The 25,575-nt window shown below is 44.4% G+C and overlaps 1 protein-coding gene across 6 annotated transcripts in view; it reads right to left on the bottom strand.

Annotated features, from left to right (window-relative positions):
- The window catches only part of stag2b (STAG2 cohesin complex component b), a 173,134-nt gene that overhangs the window by 119,955 nt on the left and 27,604 nt on the right, over positions 1 to 25,575 (bottom strand). The window contains exon 1 of one of the 6 annotated variants that reach the window (XM_059651401.1): positions 21,789 to 21,972. The exons of the other annotated variants lie outside the window; for them this stretch is intronic. The gene's annotated coding sequence lies outside the window, so the exon portion shown is untranslated. Of the gene's footprint in view, positions 1 to 21,788; positions 21,973 to 25,575 lie in introns of those variants that run through there. 6 annotated transcript variants of the gene reach the window in all.

Genomic DNA, 25,575 nt, shown 5'->3' with positions numbered 1-25,575 from the left:
CCGGCCGGCAAGGGGACGTGGAAGCTCAACACGACTCTGTTGACCCCAGAGAACGTCGAGGAGCTTAAGAGGGAGTACACTGGTTGGAGAATCGTGAAACCCCTCTTTGAGTCTCCAGGCGACTGGTGGGAGACGGTGAAGGAGAACATCAAGAGGTTCTTTGTCCTCAAGGGTGTTCAGAAGGCAAGAGAGAGGTGGGGAAAGCTGTCGCGACTCCAGAAAAGGGTGCAGAACCTGCTCCTTCTGCAGTTGATGGGGGTCGATGTCACGGAGGACCTCCGAGGTGAGGGGCCAGCAAGCCTCGCTCTTCGCCGCGGAGGCCTCCAGGATAATCTTCCGGTCCAGGGTCCGCTCTGTGGAGCAGGACGAGACGTGCTCGCGTTTCTTCTTTCAGAAGGTGCACAAAGAGAGCTCAGTGCTTAGCCGGCTGAAGGAGGACGACGGCTCGGTGACGTCGTCTCGGCCCGACGTTTTGAGGATCAGCAGATCCTTCTATGCCGGACTGTACGACACGAAGCCCACGGACAGCACGGCCTCCGAGTCGTTCCTGTCGTCTATCACGGAGGTCTTAGACGACGGCACGAGGGAGTGGCTGGACCGGCCGATATCCCTGGACGAGCTGGCCAGAGCCCTCAAGTCCTTGCAGAGGAATAGGACTCCCGGAAGTGATGGCTTACCGGTCGAGCTGTATTCTGCTCTGTGGGGCCTGGTCGGCCAGGACCTGCTGGAGGTGTACGATAGTGCGCTTCGGGCAGGGGAAATGTGCAAGTCCATGAGGAAGGGCATCATCACCCTCATTTACAAGAGGAAGGGGGAGAGGGAAGAAATTAAGAATTGGCGTCCCATTTCACTTTTGAACGTGGACTACAAAATCCTGGCCAAGGTCATTGCCAACCGGGTCAGGTCTGTCCTGGAGTCGGTGATTCACCCTGACCAAACCTGTGCTGTGCCAGGCAGGAAGATCGCTGAGAGCCTCGCGCTCATCAGGGATACGATCGCCTACGTACAGGACAGGCGGGTGGACACCTGCCTCGTCAGCCTGGACCAGGAGAAGGCCTTCGACAGGGTCTCTCATGCTTACAGGAGGGACGTCCTCTCCAAATTGGGGTTCGGGGAGGGCATCCGCAATTGGATCCGGCTGCTCTACGCCAAAATCGTTAGCGCAGTCTTGATCAACGGGTGGGAATCAGACAGTTTTCCTGTTAGATCTGGAGTCAGGCAGGGCTGCCCGCTCTCTCCTGCCTTGTTCGTGTGCTGTGTGGAGCCCTTCGCCGCCTCCATCAGGAAGGACGTGAGCCTGAAGGGCGTGACTATCCCAGGCAGCGGAGGCCTTCAGGTCAAGACCTCCCTGTACATGGATGATGTCGCCGTCTTCTGCACCGATCGTCGGTCGGTGAGTAGGCTGTTGGACATCTGCGGCCAGTTTGAACTGGCCTCGGGTGCCAAAGTCAATAGGGGTAAGAGCGAGGTCATGTTCTTCGGGAACTGGGACGACCGCTCCTTCATCCCCTTCACCATCAGGACAGACTACCTGAAGGTGCTGGGTGTTTGGTTTGGTGGAGCTGGGGCGTGCACTAAGACTTGGGAGGAACGTATCTCCAAATTTAAGCAGAAGCTGGGCAGGTGGACGCTCCGGTCCCTCTCCATCGTGGGTAAGAACCTGGTTGTCAGGTGCGAGGGGCATTCGGTACTGTTGTATGTGGCGCAGGCCTGGCCTATTACCTGGACCTGCACCGCTGCGGTCACCCGGGCCATCTTCCAATTCATTTGGGGGTCGAGGATGGACCGGGTCCGCAGAGATACCATGTACAAAGACCTGGGAAATGGGGGAAAGGGCGTACCGAACGCCACCCTCGCCCTGACGGCTACCTTTGTGTGTGGCTGCATCAAGCTGTGCGTAGATCCTCAGTACGCAAACACCAAGTGTCACTACTTACTGAGGTTCTACCTGTCCCCGGTTTTGCGAAGGATGGGCCTGGCCTCGTTGCCGCGGAACGCTCCGAGTAGTTGGACCGTTCCGTACCACCTGTCCTTCGTGGAGGAATTTTTGAAAGGAAACACCTTTGACCACAAGGCCGTCAGGCAGTGGTCAGCACGTAGTATCCTCAGGACCCTTCGGGAAAAGGAGAGGGTGGATCCCGTCGTGTGGTTCCCCATGCAGACTGCCAAAGTCGTTTGGCAGAATGCCTCATCGCCAGAACTTTCAAACAAGCACAAGGACGTTGCTTGGCTGGCGGTGAGAGGGGCTCTGCCAGTGAGATCCTTTATGCATGCCCGGAATCTCTGCACCACCGCACGCTGCCCTCAAGGTGGCTGCGGGGGGGACGAGACTGTTGATCACCTCCTTCTGGAGTGTGCCTATGCGCAGGAGGTCTGGAGGGGGATGCAGTGGTATTTGTCAAGGTTCGTCCCGAGCAGCTCCGTGACGCGGGACTCCGTGCTCTACGGGATGTTTCCGGGGACGCACACCGAGACCAACATCAACTGCGCCTGGAGGACCATCAATGCGGTGAAGGACGCTCTTTGGTCTGCCCGCAACTTGCTGGCTGCCAGCTGAAAGAACTGACCCCGACCGAGTGTTGCAGACTGGCGCACTCCAAGGTCCAGGGCTACGTGCTGAGGGACGCGCTAAAGCTTGGGGCAGCCGCCGCCAAGGCGCGGTGGGGAAAGACCACCGTATGAGCCCCCTCATCCAGAAAAGGGAAAAGAATCCTATCTGGTAACTGGGCCCAGCTGGCGCCTTCCCCAACTGGTCAGGGGACCAACTGGGACTGTGCGGGGTGACGACTGCCGGGGCGGTTTCTTTGCTTTGTTTTTTTTTTTCTGTTTTGTTTTTTTTTCCTTTAGTTGGTGTACGTACCCCCGGGTAACCCGGAGTGGCTTGCATGACTGGGTAGGTGTAAAAATGTTTTATTTTTTGTACATTCTATGAATAAAGTATATTTTTTCAAATTAAAAAAAAGGTGACGAAACATCTGAAAATGAACCTTCCAGCTCAGTGAGCAAACTCACATCCAGAACCTCAACCTGAGCTACAAATCTTCTCAAAATTCGCTAAGGCATCTAACGTCCAGCCTCCACTGCACTGCGTGGCAATGAATTCCACAAGCCAACCACTGTCGGGCTGAAGAAATGACTCTTCATTTCTGTTTTAAATTTACCCCCTCTAATTCTAAGGCTGCGCCCACCGGTCCTAACGTGATACCCTGCCTAACGCAAACAACTTTTCAGCGTCCACTCTTTCTAAGTCATACATTATCTTGTAAGTTTCTATCAGATCTCCTCTCAACCTTCTAAACTCCAATGAATACAATCCCAAGATCCTTAGCTGTTCATCGTACGTTAAACCAACAATTCATCCATGTAAATCTCCACTGGACATGCTGCAGCGCCAGTATGTCGTTTCTGAGGTGTGGGGCCCAAAATTGGACACAGTATTCTAAATGGGGCCTAACTAGAGCTTTATAAAGTCTCAGAAGCACACCACTGCTTTTATATTCCAACACTCTTGAGATAAACAACAGCATTACATTCGCTTTCTTAATCATGGACTCTACCTGCAAGTTAACTTTCAGAATATCCTGGACCAAAACTGCCAGATCCCTTTGTACTTCTGCTTTACGAATTTTCTCACCATTTGGAAAAAAAAATACAGGCGAGGACTATTTTCTAAAGTGCAAAACCTCGCATTTGCTCATGTTGAATTTCATCAGCCATTTCCTGGACCACTCTCCTAAACTGTCTAAATCTTTCTGCAGCTTCCCCACCTCCTCAGTACTACCTGCCTGTCCACCTATCTTCGTATCATTGGCAAACTTCGCCAGAATGCCACCAGTCCCTTCATCCAGATCATTAATATATAAAGTGAACAGGTGAGGCCCCAACACCAAACCCTGCGGGACACCACTCGTCACCGGTTGCCATTCCGAAAAAGAGCCTTTTATCCCAGCTCAGAGATAATGGGAACTGCAGATGCTGGAGAATTCCAAGATAATAAAATGTGAGGCTGGATGAACACAGCAGGCCAAGCAGCATCTCAGGAGCACAAAAGCTGACGTTTCGGGCCTAGACCCTTCATCAGAGAGGGGGATGGGGAGAGGGAACTGGAATAAATAGGGAGAGAGGGGGAGGCGGACCGAAGATATCACTATCCCAGCTCTCTGCCTTCTGTCAGACAGCCAATCCTCAATCCAAGCCAGCAGCTCACCTCAAACACCATGGGCCCTCACCTTATTCAGCAGCCTCACATAAGGCACCTTATCAGAGGTCTTTTGGAAGTCTAGATAGATAACATCCACTGGGTTTCCCTGGTCTAACATACTTGTTACCTCTTCAAAGAATTCTAACAGGTTTGTCAGGGACGATCTCCCCTTACTAAAACCATGCTGACTTGTTCTCATCTGACCCTGCACTTGCAGGAATTTAGAAATCTCATCCTTAACAATGGATTCCAGAATTTTACCAACAACCCAGGTTAGGCTAATCGGCCTATAATTTTCCATCTTTTGCCTTGATCCTTTCTTAGACAAGGGGGTTACAACAGCAATTTTCCAATCATCTGGGACTTTCACAGACTCCAGTGACTTTTGAAAGATCACGACCAAAGCCTCCGCTATTTCCTCAGCCACCTCCCTCAGAACTCTAGTATGTAGCCCATCAGGGCCAGGAGATTTATCAATTTTTAGACCTTTTAGCTTTTCTAGCGCTTTCTCTTTTGTAATGCCTACCATACTCAACTCTGCCCCCTGATTGTCCTTAATTGTTGGCATACTACTCATGTCTTCCACTGTGAAGACTGATGCAAAGTACTTTAAGTTCTTCAGCTATTTTTCCTTATCTCCCATCACTAGCCTTCCAGCATCAATTTGGAGGGGCCCAATGTCAACTTTTGCCTCTCGTTTGTTTCTTATTTATTGAAAGAAACTTTTACAATCATTTCTAATATTACTAGCTAGCCTACTTTCATATTTGATCCTCTCCTTCCTTGTTTCTCTCTTTGTTATCCTCTGTCTGTTTTTGTAGCCTTCCCAATGGTGATTTCCGAGTGCTCTTGGCCACTTTATAGGCTGTCTCTTTTCCTTTGATACATTTCCTGACTTCCTTTGTCAGCCATGGCTGTCTAATCCCACCCCGGACAATCTTTCTTTTCTTCGGGACGAACCTCTGTACTGTGTCCTCAATTACACCCAGAAACTCCTGCCATTGTTGCTCTACTGTCTTCCCCGCTAGGCTCTGTTTCCAGTAGAGTTTCGTCAATTCCTCTCTCATGCCCCAATTTAACTATAAAACCATTACGTCCGATTTTGCCTTCTCTCTTTCAAACTGCAGACTGAACTCAACCATATTATGATCGCTGCCTCCTAAGTGTTCCCTTACCTTAAGATCTTTTATAAAGTCAGGCTCATTACACATCCCTAAGTCCATAATAGCCTGCTCTCTTGTGGGTTCCATCACAAGCTGTTCCAAAAAGCCATCCTGTAAACATTCCATGAATTCCCTTTCTTTGGATCCACCGGCAACATTATTCACCGAGTCCACCTGCATATTGAAGTCCCCCATGATCACCGTGACCTTGCTTTTCTGACATGCCATATCTATTTCCTAGTGCATCTTGCGCCCCTGGTCCTGACCACTGTTAGGAGGTTTGTACATAACTCCCATTATGGTTTTTGTGTCTTTGTGGTTCCTCAACTCCACCCACACAGACTCCACATCCTCTGACCCTATGTCATTCAGTGCCTTAGATTTAATTTCATTCTTAACTAACAAGGCATCCCCGCCCCCTCTGCCCACCTCCCTGTCTTTTTGATAAACTGTGAATCCTTGGATGTTTAACTGCCAGTCCTGAACTACCTGCAACCATATCTCTGTGATGCCTACCACATCATAATCATTCAAGATGATTTGTGCTGTTAATTCATCTACTTTGTTGTGAACAGTACGAGCATTTAGGTAAAGTGCCTTATTGCTAACTTTCTTGTCTTTACTAGAGATATTGGAAATCCTAAGATGTCTTTAGCTGTCCTTCCTTTTTGCTGTGTTCTAGTCTGCCTCGAGCTTAAACCCACCTGTACACATGCTATCCTATTGCTTATCTTTCCATTTAACTCCATACTCCCTGTCACTTTCACTTTCCCTTCCCCACCAACTCAGAAGTTTAAAGTCCTACTGGATGTTCCTATCCATGTCCCTGTTTTTTTAAATGTTGAAACTGCACTCTACCATTTCCTCCAGCAGCTTACTGTACACAAGCACCACCCCTGTGAGAAAAAGTTGCCCCTCTGTCCCTTTTCAAGCTTTCACTTTTCACCTTTAAACTTATGCCCTCCAGTACAGGACTCCACTACCCAGGGGAAAGACCTTGGCTGTTCACCTTATCTACGCCCATCATGATTTTATAAGCCTCTATAAAGATCAGCCCTCAGCATCCTCTATGTTCCAGGGAAACAAGTCCCAGCCTATGCAGCCTCTGCTCATGACTCAAACCTTCCAGTCACATCCTTGTAAATTTTTTCTGCACCCTTTCCAGTTATTTTTTCAACATTCTTCCTGGCGTTTCAAAGCAGTAAATACATTAAATGTTTTTATCTTATTTGTCCAGGTTTCAAAATATACTCAAGGTCCATTGCCATGGTCAATTTGCAACCCACTCAACAATTCAAAATAAACAATTCAAATATAGTGTAGTAAGGCAAGAAGAAAATAGTCTCTACACATAGGATCCAAATTATAACAGTAAAAGTTTCAAAAAGATGACAAGAATCCTCCAGTGAGTTATTTCACAGTTACTTCTTTGAAACTAACGACAAAGCGTTCATGCTTTATCTCACAGGACTTGTTATAGAAATTATTTTTGGACTTCACACACTGAACATACTTTCTCCATGAAAATCAGAGGTGCCAAATTTTCTACTTAAACAAAGCTTGACATGTGAACACCTTTTTTTTTGATTCAACTGAATTCTTTCAGATTTTTCTGTCGTTGCTTATTGTGCAACTCCCTTATTTCAAAATGGGAAGAATTACTTCTCTTTCGATTCCTCCCACTTCCTACAGACAAAGGGGGTGGCCATGGGCACCCGCATGGGCCCCAGCTATGCCTGCCTCTTTGTAGGTTACGTGGAACAGTCCATCTTCCGCACCTACACAGGCCCCAAACCCCCCCTCTTCCTCCGTTACATTGATGACTGTATCGGCGCCGCCTCTTGCTCCCCAGAGGAGCTCAAACAGTTCATCCACTTCACCAACACCTTCCACCCCAACCTTCAGTTCACCTGGGCCATCTCCAGCACATCCCTCACCTTCCTGGATCTCTCAGTTTCCATCTCAGGCAACCAGCTTGTAACTGATGTCCATTTCAAGCCCACCGACTCCCATAGCTACCTAGAATACACCTCCTCCCAACCACCCTCCTGCAAAAATTCCATCCCCTATTCCCAATTCCTCCGCGTCCGCTGCATCGGCTCCCACGATGAGGCATTCCACTCCCGCACATCCCAGATGTCCAAGTTCTTCAAGGACCGCAACTTTCCCCCGACAACCGCCCAAAGAGGATCCCCCTTGTTCTCACACACCACCTCACCAACCTCCGGATACAACGCATCATCCTCCGACACTTCCGCCATCTACAATCTGACCCCAACACCCAAGACATTTTTCCCATCTCCACCCTTGTCTGCCTTCCGGAGAGACCACTCTCTCCGTGACTCCCTTGTTCGCTCCACGCTGCCCTCCAACCTCACCACACCCGGCACCTTCCCCTGCAACCGCAGGAAATGCTACACCTGCCCCCACACCTCCTCCCTCACCCCTATCCCAGGCCCCAAGATGACATTCCACACTAAGCAGAGGTTCACCTGCACATCTGCCGTTGTGGTATACTGCGTCCATTGTACCCGGTGTGGCTTCCTCTACATTGGGGTAACCAAGCGGAGGCTTGGGGACCGCTTTGCAGAACACCTCCGCTCGGTTCGCAATAAACAACTGCACCTCCCAGTCGCAAGCCATTTCCACTCCCCCTCCCATTCTTTAGATGACATGTCCATCATGGGCCTCCTGCAGTGCCACAATAATGCCACCAGAAGGTTGCAGGAACAGCAACTCACATTCCGCCTGGGAACCCTGCAGCCCAATGGTATCAGTGTGGACTTCACCAGCTTCAAAATCTCCCCTTCCCCCACCGCATCCCAAAACCAGCCCAGTTCGTCCCCTCCCCCCACTGCACCACACAACCAGCCCAGCTCTTCCCCTCCACCCACTGCATCCCAAAACCAGTCCAACCTGTCTCTGCCTCACTAACCTGTTCTTCCTCTCATCCATCCCTTCCTCCCACCCCAAGCCGCTCCTCCATCTCCTACCTACTAACCTCATCCCACCTCCTTGACCTGTCCGTCTTCTCTGGACTGACCTATCCCCTCCTCACCTATACGCTCCTCTCCACGTATCTTCTTTTCTCTCCATCTTCGGTCCGCCTCCCCCTCTCTCCCTATTTATTCCAGAACCCTCACCCCATCCCCATCTCTGATGAAGGGTCCAGGCCCGAAACGTCAGCTTTTGTGCTCCTGAGATGCTGCTGGGCCTGCTGTGTTCATCCAGCCTCACACTTTATTGTTTAGAATTACTTAAAAGCTGCTTTTCTTCAAGATTGATCAGTCTCAATTTTCTATTGCATATTTGAAGCCAAATTATAGCCTAGCACATTGAGGGAAATCATTAGCTATCAACTTCAAAGCAAGGAAAAAAATTGCTGGAGAATCTCAGCAGGTCTGGCTGCGTCTGCGGGAAGAAAACACTGAAGGTTTTGAGTCCAATGATCCTCCTTCAGAACTGCATCCATGTGGTGCTATGTACCATCAGTAGCAGCAAGATTACAGTCAACCACAATGTGTGGTGCTGTTGCCTAACATATCCCTGATACCTTGTCACCCTGACACCAAAACCGTCAATACAAGTAGTCAAGGACGACTTTCATGCATCATAAAAGCAGCATGCAACAGACAGAGCTAAGCAAACCCATGATTAACTGATTAAATCTGTAGTCCAGCCACGCCCAGTAATTGGTGGCGGATGATTAAATAAGAGTAACAGGCTCCTCAACTCCGCTTTCTCTTGATAAGGAAAGTTACATTTGTTTTTTCCCAGTCAATACCAATGCATCTACTACCTAATTATCCAGCTTTTCTGAGACTCCATCAGTTTGCTCTGTACCACCTTCTGTTTGATTGTAATTTCAGTAAGTTCCTCTCACCCTTCCACCACCTGAATTGCGATTTTGTAATCTATAGTCAAGGTAGAAGCTAAATATTTGTTCATTTCATCTACCATTTCCTTATTCTGTACAATTAAGTCCAAATTTTCATTTTCCAAATGGAACAATATTCACTGTATTTATTCTTCTACTTTTTAAAAATATATGTTGAAACTCTTTATGCCCTTAGGTTTCTAGCTAGCTTCCTTTCATGGTCTAGTTCCTTTCTCCTGATTTTAATTATCCTCTGCTATTCTGTTCAGTCTGCTGACCTAACAATGAACACTGCACACATGAATACTTTTTCCTTTAAGGTTTTAGAGTCGATTTGTAGCTCGGGTTGTGGATGTTGTGATTGGTTGGCTCGCCGAACTGGTTCGTTGTTCCGCAGATGTTTCATTACCCTGCTAGGTTTTTTTTGGATATCCACTGTCCTTGAATACCACTAGCAAGGGAAACAATGACAGCACTACTAGATCAAGAACAAGACCCCAGCGTAACCATCCCTACAGACAACATGCTGTAGCTACTGAACCTATGCCTCATAACCCACATCACCTTCAACGGCCAAACATACAAACAGATCAACGGGACACCCATGTGATCACCAATCTCCGGACTAATAGCTGGGACGGTGATGCAAAGACTGGGAAGTATGGCCCTTCGCTAATCCAACCAAAACTATGGATGCACAACATGGACGACACCTTTGTCATCATTAAATGGACCAAACTAGAGGAGGCGCACAAACTAATAAACAACACTCTCACCGGAATCAAATTCACACCAGGGAGGAGAAGAACAAACAGTTCCCATTCCTGGACATCATGATACAGCACTGGGCAAATGGGGAATTCCAAACTAAAGTGCACATAAAAGCCACACACATTGACCAGGTACTGAACTTCAACAGCAGCCATCCTAACACACTTAAACGAAGCTGCATGCAAACATTATTTAAACTGGCAACAACACACAGTAGCAGCACAGAACTATGCCAAGAGAAAGAATACCTCTTCCAGGTATTCAAGGGCAATGGATATCCAAAAAACTGGGTCAAAACTGACTATTACATGAACAATACCAGGAAGATACTACACACCCCAACACATTCATCACACTACCTTCCATCAGGAACGCATCGGAACTAACCACAAGACTCCAATGACCACTGGGCATCAGAGTAGCACACAAACCCACAGCAACCTTACAACAACTGTTCACCCGAACAAAAGACCCACTACCCACTATGAACAGGACCAATGTCATATACAAGATTCCCTGCAGAGATTGAGGGAAACATGACATCGGAGAAACAGGAAGGAAATTACCAGCAAGGGCACACCACCGCCGACTGGCTACAAAAAGACATGACCAATACTCACTCATCTCTATCCACATGGATAAGGAGAACCTCCAATTCAATTGGGACAACACCAAGATCCTGGGACAGGCAAAGCAGAGACAGGTACATGAGTTCCTAGAAGCCTGGTACTCCACGAAGAAAGCCCTATCAACAAACACATAGAACTCGACCCCATACCGGCTCCGTGGCGAAGGAAAACCGTAAGTGAGGTAATGCAGCTCAATGGACTCCAGAATTTAAAAAGCAGGCGGGAAAACACAATGACACTTCATCGGAGGCTGCAGTGATGATGTTACTCAGCACGGTAATGAAACCTGATGCCTTCCTTACCTACTTTAGTTAACCATGGATGGCGGGTGACCAGCTTACAAATTCTCTTTATTGCAGAAATATACTTATTGTCAACATCCTGACAAATCTCCTTTAATGTCTGCCAATACTGTTTACTGATGTATTTCACAGCCTAGTATTCCAGTTTATTCAGCTTGCTCAACTTTCATGACCACAAATTACCCTTACTGAAATTTTAAATACTGGTCTGAGACTATCTCAGGTACATAATTCTTTGAAGTTTGCATCATATATAGATAGGATGGTTAAGGTGGCGTTTTATATACTTGACCTCAATGCTGAGGCCATTGACCGTAGGAGTTGGGACGTCATGTTATGGTTGTACAGGATTCTGGTGAGGCCTCTTCTGGAGTGCTCGGTCCAATTCTGGTCTCCCTGTTATGTGAAGGATATTATTAAGCTAGAGACGCTTCAGGAGGTGTTTATCAGGATGTTGCTGAGAATGGAGTGTTCAAGCTATAGGGAGGGATTCGAGCTTATTTCATTTGAGCATAGGAAGTTGAGGGGTGACCTGACAGAAGCTTATAAAATCAACAGGGTACAGGCGAGGTAAATGGCAGTTGCCTTTTCCCTACAGTGAGGAATTTCGAGACTAGGGGGAATATTTTTAAGGTGAGTGGAGAAAAGATTTTAAAAAAAGGGGTAATTTATTTTTTAAACAGAGCGGTTTGTGAACTGCCAGAGGGTGTGGTGGATACTGGTACAGTTACACCGTTTAAATGACATTTAGATAAGTACATGAATAAGTAATGTTTGGAGGGATATGGGCCAAATGCAGGCAGGTGAGGCCAGTTTAGTCTGGGATCATGGCCCGTATGGACTACTTGGAATGAAGGGTTTGTTTCTGTTCTGTTTGATTCTATGACTCTACTTTTCTGCCTTTCAAAACGAATACGAACTGTAATCTTACTGTGGTCACTGCTATCTTGGAGTGTTTCTACTATTTGATAATTAATGATTTCTACCACATTAGATGACTGTCCAAGTACAATGTGCTCTCTGGATGGTTCCAGAATGTGCTGTCCTAAGAATCTATCTCCAATGCATTCTACAAACCTGTCAGTTGTGATTATTTCCAGCCATTTATCACAAAAACTCAACATATGTGTTTGTCTGCTTCATCCGACATTGTGGTTACTGTCATGGGACCTGCAGGTCATCTCAGCTAATGGCTTTTTTCACACACTATTGCTGACAAATGTGAGTTGCTGTATTTTGGAAGGGCAAATCAGGGTAGGACCTGTACACTTTGTGATTAGGTCCTGTGTAGTATTGCTGAACTGCAGATTCATAGTTCCTTAAAAGTGGAGTCACAGTTAGATAGGATAGCGAAGAAGGCACTTGGTATGCTTGCACTGAATGTCGGAATTCAGAGATCAAGTTTTGGCTGTACATGGCATTGGTTCAGACACTTTTGGAGTACTGTGTGCAATTCTGTTCTTCCTGCTATTGGAAGGATGTTGTAAAACTAGAAAGGGTTCAGCAAAGGTTTACAGGGATATCACCAAGTTTAGAGGGTTGAAATGCAGGGAGACGCTGAAAGGATTGGGGCTAATTTTCCTGCAGTGTTGGAGGTTGAGGAGTGAACTTATAGAGATTTATAAAATCATGAAGGGTCAAGGAGTCCAAAACTAGACAGCACAGGTTTGAGATGAGAGGGGTAACATGTAAAAGTGACCTAAGAAGCAACTTTTTCACACAGAGAGTGGTGTATACATAGAATGAGCTGCCAGAAGTGGTGGAGGCTGGTACAATTACAACATTTAAAAGGCAACTGGATGGGTATGTGAACAGGAAGGGTTTAGCAATATATGGTCCAAATACTTGCAAATGGGACTAGTTATACATAGGATGCCTGGTCAACATGGACGAGTTAGACCAAAAGATCTGTTTCCATGCTATACGTCTCTATGACTCTACCTCCACCCAAAATGATCCCAAAATCACCAACCCAACATCACTTCTGATTACTGCACAAATGTCATCCTTGATTCACAATGCTATCTCTCCATCTTTATCTGGCATGAAAACATCTCACATCATTGTACAATACCAGGTCCTGTGTAGACTCTCTTGTGTCGGCTCCCGAACATGTTCTACGAAACTATTCTGAAATCATTCTAAGAAATCATCCTTGCCACCTTTGCCCATGTAATTTTTGATTTTCAAGTAATCACAATCTCCCATGATTACTGATATGCCTTTCTCACAAGTTGTCATTACTTTTTTCTTTATACCTCATCTAGTGTGGTTCCTGTTCTGAGAACTGCACACAATACTGACATGTCTTCACACCTAACATGGAAAATGAGGGGACAGTATTAGATCCAAGAAAGGGGCACATGAATTGTCTAATAAAAGCAAACCTGGTGATTTGGATCTGTTTAAACATCAAAGGAATGATTAAGTGAGGGAAATAAAGATGAGAGAAAGTTTGCAGGCAACGAACAAACTGATTGTAAACACTTCAACACGTATATGAAGGGAAAAGGATGAGTGAAGACAGTTGTACATCCCTTATAGTCAGAAACAGAGGAGGTTGTATAATGGGGAACAAAGAGAAGGCAGATCAATTAAATATATACTTTGGTTATCTCTTTACAAAGGGGGACACAAATAACATCCCAAAATTGCTGGATTGTGCATGGCCTCGTGACAGGGAGAAACTGAAGGAAATCAGAATTAGAAGGGAAATGGTGTTGAAGAAATTGATAGGATTAAAGACAAATAAATCCCCAAGGTCTGATAACTGACACACCGGGGTACTTAAGGAAGTGGCCTTAGAAATGGTGGATGCATCAATGGTTATCTTTCAAGAGTCAAGGGATTCTGCAACAGTTTCTAAGGTTTGGAGAGTTTCTACTGCAAATCAACTGTCATTTTACTGTACAATTATCTAAAAAAGGTGGAAATATAACAGGGAATTATAGACCACTTAGAGTGATATTGGTAATAGCAAAAATGTTGGCGTATATGATAGAACATTTGGAAAACAATGAGTATTGAGTTGTATAATCAGCCATGGTCACACTGAACGATGGATCAGACTCAATACGCTGAATGGACTACACCGACTGTCTCTGTTTCTGCGTAGCTCTACCCAAACCACTTCTACGTTCTGGTTTTCTGAACTTAGATAACCGGTCTTGGCTGTGTTAACACCATCATTAACTAACACAACTATCTTCCAACCATTTCCTAGTTTTTGTCCTTCCTGAAGATTCAGGTCCTAATCCATATCATCCTGTAATTTTCTTTGTCATGACTACTAGACTGCACTTACTTATTTCTATTTGCATTCTAAGTTCACCCATTTTGTGTTGAATACGAGGTGCATACTGATACAAAGCCTTCAGCTGTTTGTTTTATTGTTTTTGTAAATTGTCATTAAGTCATTCTTGCATTTGTACTTTCTACCCCTTCTTGTCATGGCCTGTTCATCATTTGTACCATTCTCTATGGTCTTAATTCTGTCTTTGATTTACAAATCTTCACAAATTTGATCACTGAGCTTAAAATCCTCTCTTCTTCTCCAGTTACCTAATTAGCAAGAACATTAGCCCCAGCACAGTTCAGGAATCCATCCTATCATTACAGATTCCACTTTCCTCAGTACACGTGCCATTGCCTCAAAAACTGGAACCCACTTTTCCCGTATCAGTTTTGGAACGGGGCTTTTACCTCTCTAATCTGATGTACCCTTTGCCATTTGCAAATGGCTCAAGTAATAATCCAGAAGTGACGACCTTTGAGGATTCTCTTCCAAATTTTGGACTTACCTCTTCATACTCATTATAAAGAACCTCCTCTGCAGACCTATGTAGACCATGACAACCGGATCCTCCCTATCCTATTGCGTATTCCTCTCCAGCCACGAGCAGCTGTTCCTAATCTTGTCACTAGTCAATTAACACAGCTGTTAGGACTCTCATTCTTCGCTCTGTGGGCCTATGGAAGTGCCCCTACCTTTGAGCCAGAAGGCCTATGTTCAAGCCACACGTGTTCCAGATGTGAGTAACATCATCTTTGAACAGGTTGATTAGCAAATATCAAAGACAAGTATGAATGCCTTCATGGCATTGCAGTATATTAAGCCATTCAAGATGAGGCAGCAAAAAGGAGGATATTGATTGTACGGGGCAAAGTCATGGTCAGTCAGCTTATATACTCCACAGTCCTTACTTGTGTTCAGACAGGCTGAGAGAACTACAAACATTTTCAATAATTCCAAAGACCACGGCTGGAGAGGGTTCAAAAAAAGATTTACCAAAATGTCAGCAGGAATGAAGGATCTAAAGATACAAAAATAGACCGAAAAGGCCTAGACTTTTTCCACTGGAGCGTAAGGTATATAAAATCATGAGAGGCATACACAAGGTGAATGACAAGGGTCTTTGCCCTAGGGTGGGGTTGGGGTGGGGGTTTCAAAACTAGGGAACATATGTTTAAGGGGAGAGCAGAAAGATTTAAAAAGGACATGGGGCACAAATTTCTTTTCTTGCCAACGAAGTAGTTCATGTGTGGAATGAACTGCCAGAGAAAGTGGTGGGCGCAGATACAGTAACAATGTTTAAAAAGCATTGAATAAGTTCATGAAGAGAAAAGGTTTGAAGGGATATGGGCCAAGTGCAGGCTGATGGGACTAGTTTAGTTTGGGATTATGGTATGGACTGGTTGGATTGAACGATCTGTTTCCATGCTCTATGACTTTATGACTCTGTGCTCCAGCCCTCTGGCCTTCTTTCCTGCCTCACTTACAGTCTCTGACCAAATCAGATGACCTTTCATAAACCACCTCTTTATATAACAAATGCAGGTTCTCCCTCCCTGATACTTTGTCAAGTTCAACTCAGTTCTGAGGTGAAGCTGCTTGAAAATCAAAAACTTGCTGCAGCTGCTTTCTCTCTGGACCAAACCGGCATCCAAGAGCTCCCACTTGGGACAATTTTGACACATCATGTTTCCGCTTATGGGTGCATCCAGAACAAGAGGCATCATTTAAAAATTAGGGGTCACCCTTTTCGGGTATACTTAAGAAGAAATCTCTCTCCAAAGGTTATGAAGCTGAGGAACACTGACTCAGAAGGCAGCAGGAGGGGGTGAGAACATAAGAACTTGGAGCAGGAGCAGGCCATTTGGCCCCTCGAGCCTGCCCTACCATTTAATAAGATCATGGCTGATCTTTTTCAGACTCAACTCCACTTAGCTGCCCACTCACCACAACCCTTAATTCCTTTACTGTTCAAAAATTTATCTAGCCTTGCCTTAAAAACATTCAGCAAGGTAGCTTCAACCACTTCACTGGGCAGGGAATTCCACAGATTCACAGCCCTTTGGGTGAAGAAGTTCCTCCTGGCCTCACTCCTACGTCTGCTTCCCTTTAGTTTGAGGCAATGCCCTCTAGTCCTAGTTTCCCAAAGAGAACGATGCTAGACTCTGGCTAGGTGAAACAGATCAATTGGTGAGCCCCTTATGTGCTCCACATGGGTATTGGTAAAAGTGCTATCAAGCTGGTGACAAATATTTACCCAATGAAAATCACGGAGAAAATTTAATGTTGTTACATTACACAGGAAATCACACTCAATGATATTTGAGCTGACATGACATTCAGCTCAGATTCAATAATAAATAATATTTCAGGCTGCTGTCTTAGGCCAGCAAAACACTGCTGCCCTTGAAATAGCAATTGTGGAATGTACAAGTTGTCTTCCAACTTAGGTTCAAATCATAAACAACTATTCACTGGATTCAAGACCCTTAGCCAGCCAAGGATTATGATGGAACATTAAATAAAGTACTACATAAGTTTTAAAAATGGCAGATTTGCTGAAATGCTGCTTAGAGAAGGAATTCATATTTCAAAGAATCTTGTATGCATTATCTTAATTCAGTATTTACACTGTATAATTGTTAAAATACACCAATATCAACTGTAATGATATTCTGCCTGATTTGTCACCTGCACCTAGAAATAGAGAATGACTAACTTTGCTAACTGTCAGTACAATGCAAAGCAAGGCTGACACAACAACCCGAACTTTCCTCTGAGTGGCAATCTTGAACTGTTCATCTGACAACCTCATTTACTATATTCATCGGCTGCACCAAGACCACAGCAAAAACTTCCAGTTAATCCTGCAGCAAAACCCAGCATCAGAACAATCAAAACAAAGTTTTCAAAGTAATTACACTTTTTAAATGGTTTCAAGGCATGTTTCTCAGACATAAGCCCCTCACAGGTTAGTCTCCCCAACTATCCCCTCTAGTCAAAGCTATTCTATCCTGTGACTACATGCTTGTTCTCTTCTCTGACCAATCCCAAAGTCAGAAGCAGCGCTTGGGTGGGAAAGAACTTTTTCTCCCCACTGACTGCAGTTTTCAACATAGGTGGGGATGAGGAGAAAGCACAGGTGGAGTGGTAGTAGAACCAGGAGCTCCAAGCAATCAAGAAAACATTTTAATCATAATGATCAATTATTTATTTATTTATTTTCTGTTAGGGTACAGTAGTAATGGGCTGATTCCTTGATTTACATCTTAGATGATCAGTCCTAACTGATATCCAGGCAAGTCAAGGGAGAGTGTGCTTGATTTCAACCTTAACTTCCCTACTGATTTACCAAATAACTTGGAACCACCACAGTGATCTTCTCTATGATATATTCAGCCGCACCACAACTTCCAGATTTCAGCATACATCAGTTCACAAGTTCAATTGCTGTTTCAACATTGAAAAATGGCAAAGCTTTTAGCATTCATTATGACTGAGGAAAAAAATTCACATCAATATCTGCACTGCAACAATTAGAAGTTTCATGTTTTCATCACTGGAGCTCATCTGTTTTCACTCTCCGAGAAAGTTTTAATAAAAAGCAATATAGTGCACATTTCTTACTACCCGACGTATGTATCAGATCCTTTTCACAGCATACATGAAAACTAGAACAATGCAAAAGCAAGACCAAGAGTATTTATAGAGAATTATGAAATATCTGCAATTCAATAAACAAACTAAGTGAATAACTATTAGAAACTATTCCCACTGTAGATGCTCAAAAACTAATTAAAAGAATGTACACGAAGGGTAATGTGAATTTTGAAAAAAAAAATCAGAACAATGGACTGGATAGAATTGACCACGCATTAGGAAACTACATCTGGAAAATGACTTGAAAAGAATCAAAAATCAAACTGACAAAGAATTAAAATAATTGAAAGTAAGAGAATGGCTTTCACACAATTATGCATTCACCTCAACAAAATTCCAAGTTGTAAGAATACCACAGGTCCCAGTCTTAAAAGTACAGATGATTACTGAATCATGCCTTCCCAGACTCAATGTGCCACTGATGTCCAACATTAACATTGCACAACAGGACCATCATTGATCTCTCCCAACCCTAAAAAGACTCCAAAAGAAATTTTTAGAAATTCCAAGATTAGTCAAAGAACCAGTTGGACATTTTTCTACCTTTTGCAGCATACTATTTTTCTACCAGAAGCAAAGCCCAGATAAACGACAAGAAGCGGTTATGTGAACATATGAATTAAAAGTTAAAAATGGCCATTCAACCTCTCAGGTGTGCTCTGCCATTCAATAAGATAATAGCTGAATTTTTCAGTTTGAAATTTCACATTCCAGAGAGGTTGAACAGGTTTGTTAAATTTAATTCACAGCAGTGGGCAGCTCCACATCAGTCGGTTATTTGGTACATGATAGATCTCACTTGCAAGGGAAATCATTCAAAGCAGTATGAATAAAAAAAGCCTTCCTTTCTTAATATTCCTGACCAATTTGATTATAACTTTATTTGTTTCGACAGAGAGAATATGTTCAGTTTATCGTCTCAATCAAAGGCATTTTTCAATTAGTCACCCGTAGGATAGGATGGCCAGCATTATTGCCCGTCCTAGTTGCCCTCGAGAATGTGGTGATAAATTGCCCTCTTGAATACTGCACATTCTGCCAGTTGTCTCACAATGCTATCAGGATGGCGATCAAACAACTGTGAAGGAGTGATAATACACTACCAAGGCAGGATACTAAGTGGCTTGGAAGGGAACTTGCAGGTGGCGTTCCCACGTATCTGCTACTCTTGTTCTTCACAGAACCAGTCGCCAGTTTGGAAGGTGCTATCTAAGGATGTCTGATGAATTTCTGCAGTGCACCTTACAGACAGTATAAACTGCTGCTACTGAGCTCAGCAGCAGAGAGCATGGATGCTTCTGGATGTGGTGCCAATCAAGCAGGCTACTCTTTAGTGGATGGTGTCAAGTTTATTGACTGTTGTTGGAGCTGCGCTTATCCAGGCAAGTGGGGAGTATTCCATCACATTCCTGACTTCACTATTAGAAGGCACAACATGTTTTAGGAGTTAAGAGACAAGTTACTTGCTGCAGTATGCCTACTCTCTGACGTGCTCTTGTAGCCACCATGTTTATGTTACGAGTTCAGTTGAGGTTCTGGTCAATATCAACATCTTTTGAGGTTACCAAAGAGGGGGTTCAGTGATTATAGCACTACTGAATAACAAGGACAGCGCTTAAATTGTGTTTTAGAGTCACAAAGGCATGGGAACAGGCCCTTCAGCCCAACCCATCCGGGTTTCCTGAACTGAAATGCCTGTAATTTGGCCCATATCCGTCTAAACGTTTCCTATTCATGTACTTGTCCAAATGTGTTTTAAATGTTGTAATTGTACTTGCATCAACTACTTCCTCTGGCAGCTCTTTCCACACATGCACCACCCTCTGTTGGTCCTCGAATCCGTTTAAATCCTTCTCCTCTCACCTTAAACTCAGACCCATAGTTTGAGGAAAACAATAGTTGGACCTAGTCTTTAAGTGGGGGGGAGAACCTGAATATGCCTTCCTTTTAAATTACTCTTTGGTTTACTCTTTGTTCTCATTCATCCAGCAAGCACTGCCCTGATGCTGACATCAAGTGAGTCAAGACATTTCCAAGAACAAAGTCAACTGGATACTTTTCTTTCTCAAAGGACACGACTGAACCAAGATAACAAAGTGTGGAGCTGGATGAACACAGCAGACCAAGCAGCATCTCAGGAATACAAAAGCTGACATTTCAGGCCTAGACCCTTCATCAGAGAGGGGGATGGGAAGAGGGTTCTGAAATAAATAGGGAGAGGGGGGAGGCGGACCGAAGACGGATAGAGGAGAAGATAGGTGGAGAGGAGAGTATAGGCGGGGAGGTAGGGAGGGGATAGGTCAGTCCAGGGAGGACGGACAGGTCAAGGAGGTGAGATGAGGTTAGTAGGTGGGAAATGGAGTTGCGGCTTGAGGTGGGAGGAGGGACTAGGTGAGAGAGAGAACAGGTTAGGGAGGCGGGGATGAGCTGGGCTGGTTTTGGGTTGCAGTGGGGGGAGGGGACAAGCTGGGGTGGTTTTGGGATGCAGTGGGGGGGAGGGGAGATTTTGAAGCTTGTGAAGTCCACATTGATACCATTGGGCTGCAGGATTCCCAAGCGGAATATCAGTTGCTGTTCTTGCAACCTTCGGGTGGCATCACTGTGGCACTGCAGGAGGCCCAGGATGGACATGTCATCTAAGGAATGGGAGGGAGGAGTTAAAATGGTTCGCGACTGGGAGGTGCAGTTGTTTATTGCGAACCGAGCGTAGGTGCTCTGCAAAGCGGTCCCCACGCCTCCAAATGGTTTCCCCAAACCAGCCCAGCTCATCCCCGCCTCCCTCACCTGTTCTTCCTCCCACGTATCCCCTCCTCCCACCTCAAGCTGCACCTCCATTTCCTACCTATTCACCTCATCCTGCCCCCTTGGCCTGTCCGTCCTCCCCAGACTGACCTATCCCCTCCCTACCTATACTCTCCTCTCCACCGATCTTCTCCTCTATCCATCTTCAGTCCACCTCCCCCTCTCTCCCTATTTATTCCAGAACCCTGTCCCCATCCCCCTCTCCAATGAAGGGTCTAGGGCCGAAACGTCTGCTTTTGTGCTCCTAAGATGCTGCTTGGCCTGCTATGTTCATCCAGCTTCACACTTTGTTATCTTGGATTCTCCAGCATCTGTAATTCCTATTATCCATGACTGAACCGGTTGAGTTTTCTGGTGACTCAGGCAGTTTTCATGGTAATTTTTCTAAACCTAACACACAAATTACAGGCCATATCTGGAGAAGTACAGACAGTATTGGTCTCTTTATTTAAGGAAGCATGTAAATGAATTGGAAACAGTTCAAAGAAGGGTTACTAAACCTAAAGCTGGAATGGATGGGATGGCAAAATTTGAATCCACTTGGGTATTCTGTGCAGTCGGCAGTGAAACTCGAAATCCAGAACAGTTTTCACTTGGCGGATGAATGGGAGGATGTAGAGCTAGGTTTTTGTACAACAATAAGGGGTCACCTGTTTAAAGCAGAAATGAGGCAACATTTTTCTCTAGAGACTTGAACATGTTTGAAACTCAACCTAAAGAAAAGTGGCAGAAGTTAGATATTTCTAAGGCAGTCGTCAATAACGTCTTGGTAATCTTGGGACGAAAGGTGACCGAAGCAATCTGGAATATGAATGTGAGATTACCATCAGAACTGCTGCGATTTTGTTAATTGGTGGACTAGGCTTGACAGACTGATCCTACTCATGACCTTTGTTAATTTGTGTTGTGATTGTAACAAGGAGCAGGTGGATCTCATCGATTGGGGTCATTGGCCTGCACCAACCACAGAGCCCTTGCTGCCAGATATAAACAGGAGATTCAGAATCACTTCTCATTCTACAGACTCGCTCTGAGCTGGGTGGTCAAAGACCATATACTATGTACATTTAAATAAAGGGTGACCAGGGTACCTGTCTCTGTGCAGTTATTCCAATGGTATTGAGAGAAATCAGTGTGCGCCAGAAGAAAACCTGCTTGCAAGAGTCATCTTTGAGTGAGGGGTAAGCATTTCTGGCATCAAGCCTTCATTCAGGGAGCTTGATTCATTTGTTTTTATCATCAGAGACTTGGGTCCAGATGTGTGAAGAATGCATCATTTCTTCTGGGCAAATGACATGATGACAGCTGTAAAGAAACAAGTAATTCTTCTGACTGTTTGTTTGTTTGTTGACTCTCAGTATTTTCAATTATTAGAAGCTTCACCTTGAGGCACCAGATACTAAAACTTTCCAGAGTTGATGGACTTAGCCAAGGAATATTACAACTCCATAATCTCTCCTAATTCTGAGACACTATTGGTTTTATTCAGCAGTTTGAAAACCAGGGGACCCCATATCAGGATTTTTCATGAGTTTAAGATGTCTAAGTAGATCTGTTAACATGACTGGCAGAAGCATGATTTTAGGTTGACTATGAATGTTGACAGACCATTTGGTGAGTGTGATTAATAATGTAACCATGCAAAAGTGCTTACTAGCCAAAGCCCAACTGAACTTCAAACTGGCTCTGTCACTAGTAAATGCAGGAAGTAGAGCATAGGTGCAACAGGGGATCCCAAGGAAGCGGCCGTGTCACCTGTTTGACTGAGCTTGGAGGTCACCTATTGAGCGTAGGCAAGTAGGGCATACCTGGGTAGAGGGACCCTAGGTCATTCCATAGCAAAACACACAGCTGTCCCAAGTAGCTAAAATATTCTTCAGGATGCTGGCAGCAAGCCATTGTACTTGCTGCTGGTATGCACATTCAAGAGAGCAAAGGTGGCTTACAAGGCCTGACTTAAGAGAAGATATTGGCAGGTATCCAGGAAAAGTCCATGTTAACCAGAAAGCAATTCTGCAAGATCCATCTGGTACCACTTGCCAAGTGTGCAAAAGTAGAGGCAGAAATTGGGAGGCTGGAAAGCAAAGGAATCAAATTGATACAGTTTATGGACTGCAAAGCCTGATAGGTCAGTTCGCCACTGTGGGGATTTTAAGCAGATGATAAACTATTTCTCACTACTGGATAAATACCCAATTCCTTGCATACAGGACTTGTGCACAAAATTGGCAGGGGAGGGGGTACTTCACTGAGCTGGCTGGTTACAACCCATGTGGTGTGCACTTGTACATGAAGGGTGATGGGATTTCTGCCTGCTTGAAGTTATTTCAATATGGATCTATTGAGGTCTGCCAAAAGGACAGTGAGCCACAGACATGTACCGTCATGAAATGCATGACATGGTAACATGGGCCATTAAGGAACAACCAGAAGGCTGAAAAAGCGGCAAGGGAGGAAATTAGTAGCACAGAAAAGACAAACAATTAATAATCATCCATTCGGTATTTGAATCAATTATATAAATTAGGGTCTTCCAAAACTTGGCTCAGCAATGCATTAAAAAAATTCAAAGGTTATACCTGATCGTTGGCATCTCTGCAAACTGGGTACTCTTGGGTGATAACAACAGGATACTTTTTCACTGTCACTGCCCAACATTTGTGTGGCATGATTGTTACTTGCCACTTGTTAGCCAAAGCCTGGATATTATCCAGATCTTGTTGCATCTGAACATGAACTGCTTCAGTATCCACCAAGTCATGAATGGTGCTGAATATTGTGTAATTATCAGCAAACATGCCCCATGTCTAACCTTATGTTGGAGGAAAGGTCATTGATACAGAATGCACACGGTTAGGCCTAGAACACTGCCCTGAGGAACTATGCGGAGATTTCTGGAGCTGAAATGACTGACCTCCAACAACAACAATGATCTTTCCACATGCAATGAATGAACTAATCCAATGTGGCGAGTTTGCCCTCGATAGCCATTTGATTCCAGTTTTGCTAGGACTCCTTGATGCAAAGGGTTGTCACGGCTGCCTCCTCTGAAAATCTGTGCATCTGGCTACTTTTGAACTAAGACAATAATATCACCAGGATCTTTGTGGCCCTGCCAGATGCTAAATGTGGTGTCAGTGTGTAGGTGTTGCTTAGGGCTGTTAATGATACATTGCATCACTTTATTGATGACAGAGAAAATTGATAGGGCTGAGAATGGCTGGTTGGATATGTCCTGCTTTTTTTGTCTACAGGACATAGCTAGGCAATTTTCCACATTGGGTACACTTACTGAAAAGAAAAGGAGCATTGACTAAGAAACACAAATCACAGTCGCTCATCAAAAGAACATTTAAATTGTGGTGAAGCCATTGGCATTCTTATTTGAATAGTAATTTCTGCTTCCGTACCATAAGACAATTTTTTTGTGATGGTGGCATGAGACAAGCACACCATTTTCTCCTTTTCCCTCGATTTTGTTGTTTACTTTTGATTCAAACAATGTTACTTATTTCACCTGTCAACTAAATAATCCAAGAAAATGTGATTGTTTTTCTTTGCCACACACTTTTGGCCCCTCCTTCTTAAAAGCCTCACATACGGCATTATCTCGTGCACTCACCTCTCACCAGAATATTATTTCTTTAGGCTAGCCGGTCATTATCTTCCCAAATGTCTCCAACTGCAGATGGTTGGGCCTCACCAGCTGTTAATTATTTTTTAATCTGCTTCATGCATCAGAAGTACAAATTGGATGTGGGGGTCACATACCTGATTCAAGTGCACAGACAGCCAGCAGCGTGTACAGGGATGGATGAGAGGAACGAGAGAACTATACAGAATGAAGAAGAGGCAAAATACGAGGGAAGAACAAATCTAATTTTTTTTTTAAAAAATAAAGTAAGTTAGGGAAATTAGAAGCAAAAACAATGGGATAGATGGATGAAAAAAAAATTACAAAGATGAGGAGGAGATATATGGATAGAAGTGCCTCTGGAACAGAATAGCATAAAGATCGAAGAGTGGCTGCGTCCGAAGGAACAGAGACTGTGACAAACCTAAAAATCAGAAAACTAGACAGTGTTGGAAGTAGGGACTGTATTAAAATAAAAATGGAGACATGGGCACAAAACGAAATTATGCCAAACAATCAAGACAAAGATAAACATGAGAGACACGGAGAAAGAAACACAGGTATTACAAGAAAAAGGGTAGAGGGCAAAAAGTATCTTGACAGAAAACTGTATGAACAAAGCTATGGGAAATCTACTAGTATTTTAGATTGTGTTGCGCATATGTCCTGGACAAACTATATTACATTTTGGCATCAATACAATGCCCAATTCTTTCACTGTCATATTTAATTTCTTGTCTCAAAGTATAACAGCAGACACTAAAGTCCAAACTCTTGTACAGAACGGGTACGTGAAACAATATGGTTCATGGCTAGAAATTACACAAAACACTTGAAGAATTAAATAATTTTCTTGACAATAAACACCACATTCGAATGACAAACGTATGCGCTGAGGACAGAGTGGGAAAGGGGAGCTTGACAAGGACAAGGTGAGTCTGAAGAGGTTAAGGGTGGGAGGAACTTATGTCTTACAGCAAGTTCCCTTTTTTTTGGCATTAGGTTTGAACTTAAAAGAGGCAAAGGAAAATGGAGAATAAGGTTGACAAGTTACGGAATGAATCATTGAAAATTGGAATGTTGTAATGGCCTAGCATAACGATAAGTAGGCAGAGGGCAAGGACCTGCAAAAGCCAGATGAAATGTGAGTAAAAAAAGCCCACCCTGCTTTTTTTTTTGGGGGGGGGGGGTTGGGTGGAAGAGTGATTTAAGCATCAGGCAACAGTGGATTTTTACAGATGTCA

The sequence above is a fragment of the Stegostoma tigrinum genome, chromosome 15, assembly GCF_030684315.1.
Source record: "Stegostoma tigrinum isolate sSteTig4 chromosome 15, sSteTig4.hap1, whole genome shotgun sequence".
Classification (NCBI taxonomy): Eukaryota; Metazoa; Chordata; class Chondrichthyes; order Orectolobiformes; family Stegostomatidae; genus Stegostoma; species Stegostoma tigrinum.
The sequence above is the reverse complement of the archived record's forward strand: the minus strand, read 5'-3'. Positions and strand labels throughout refer to the sequence as shown.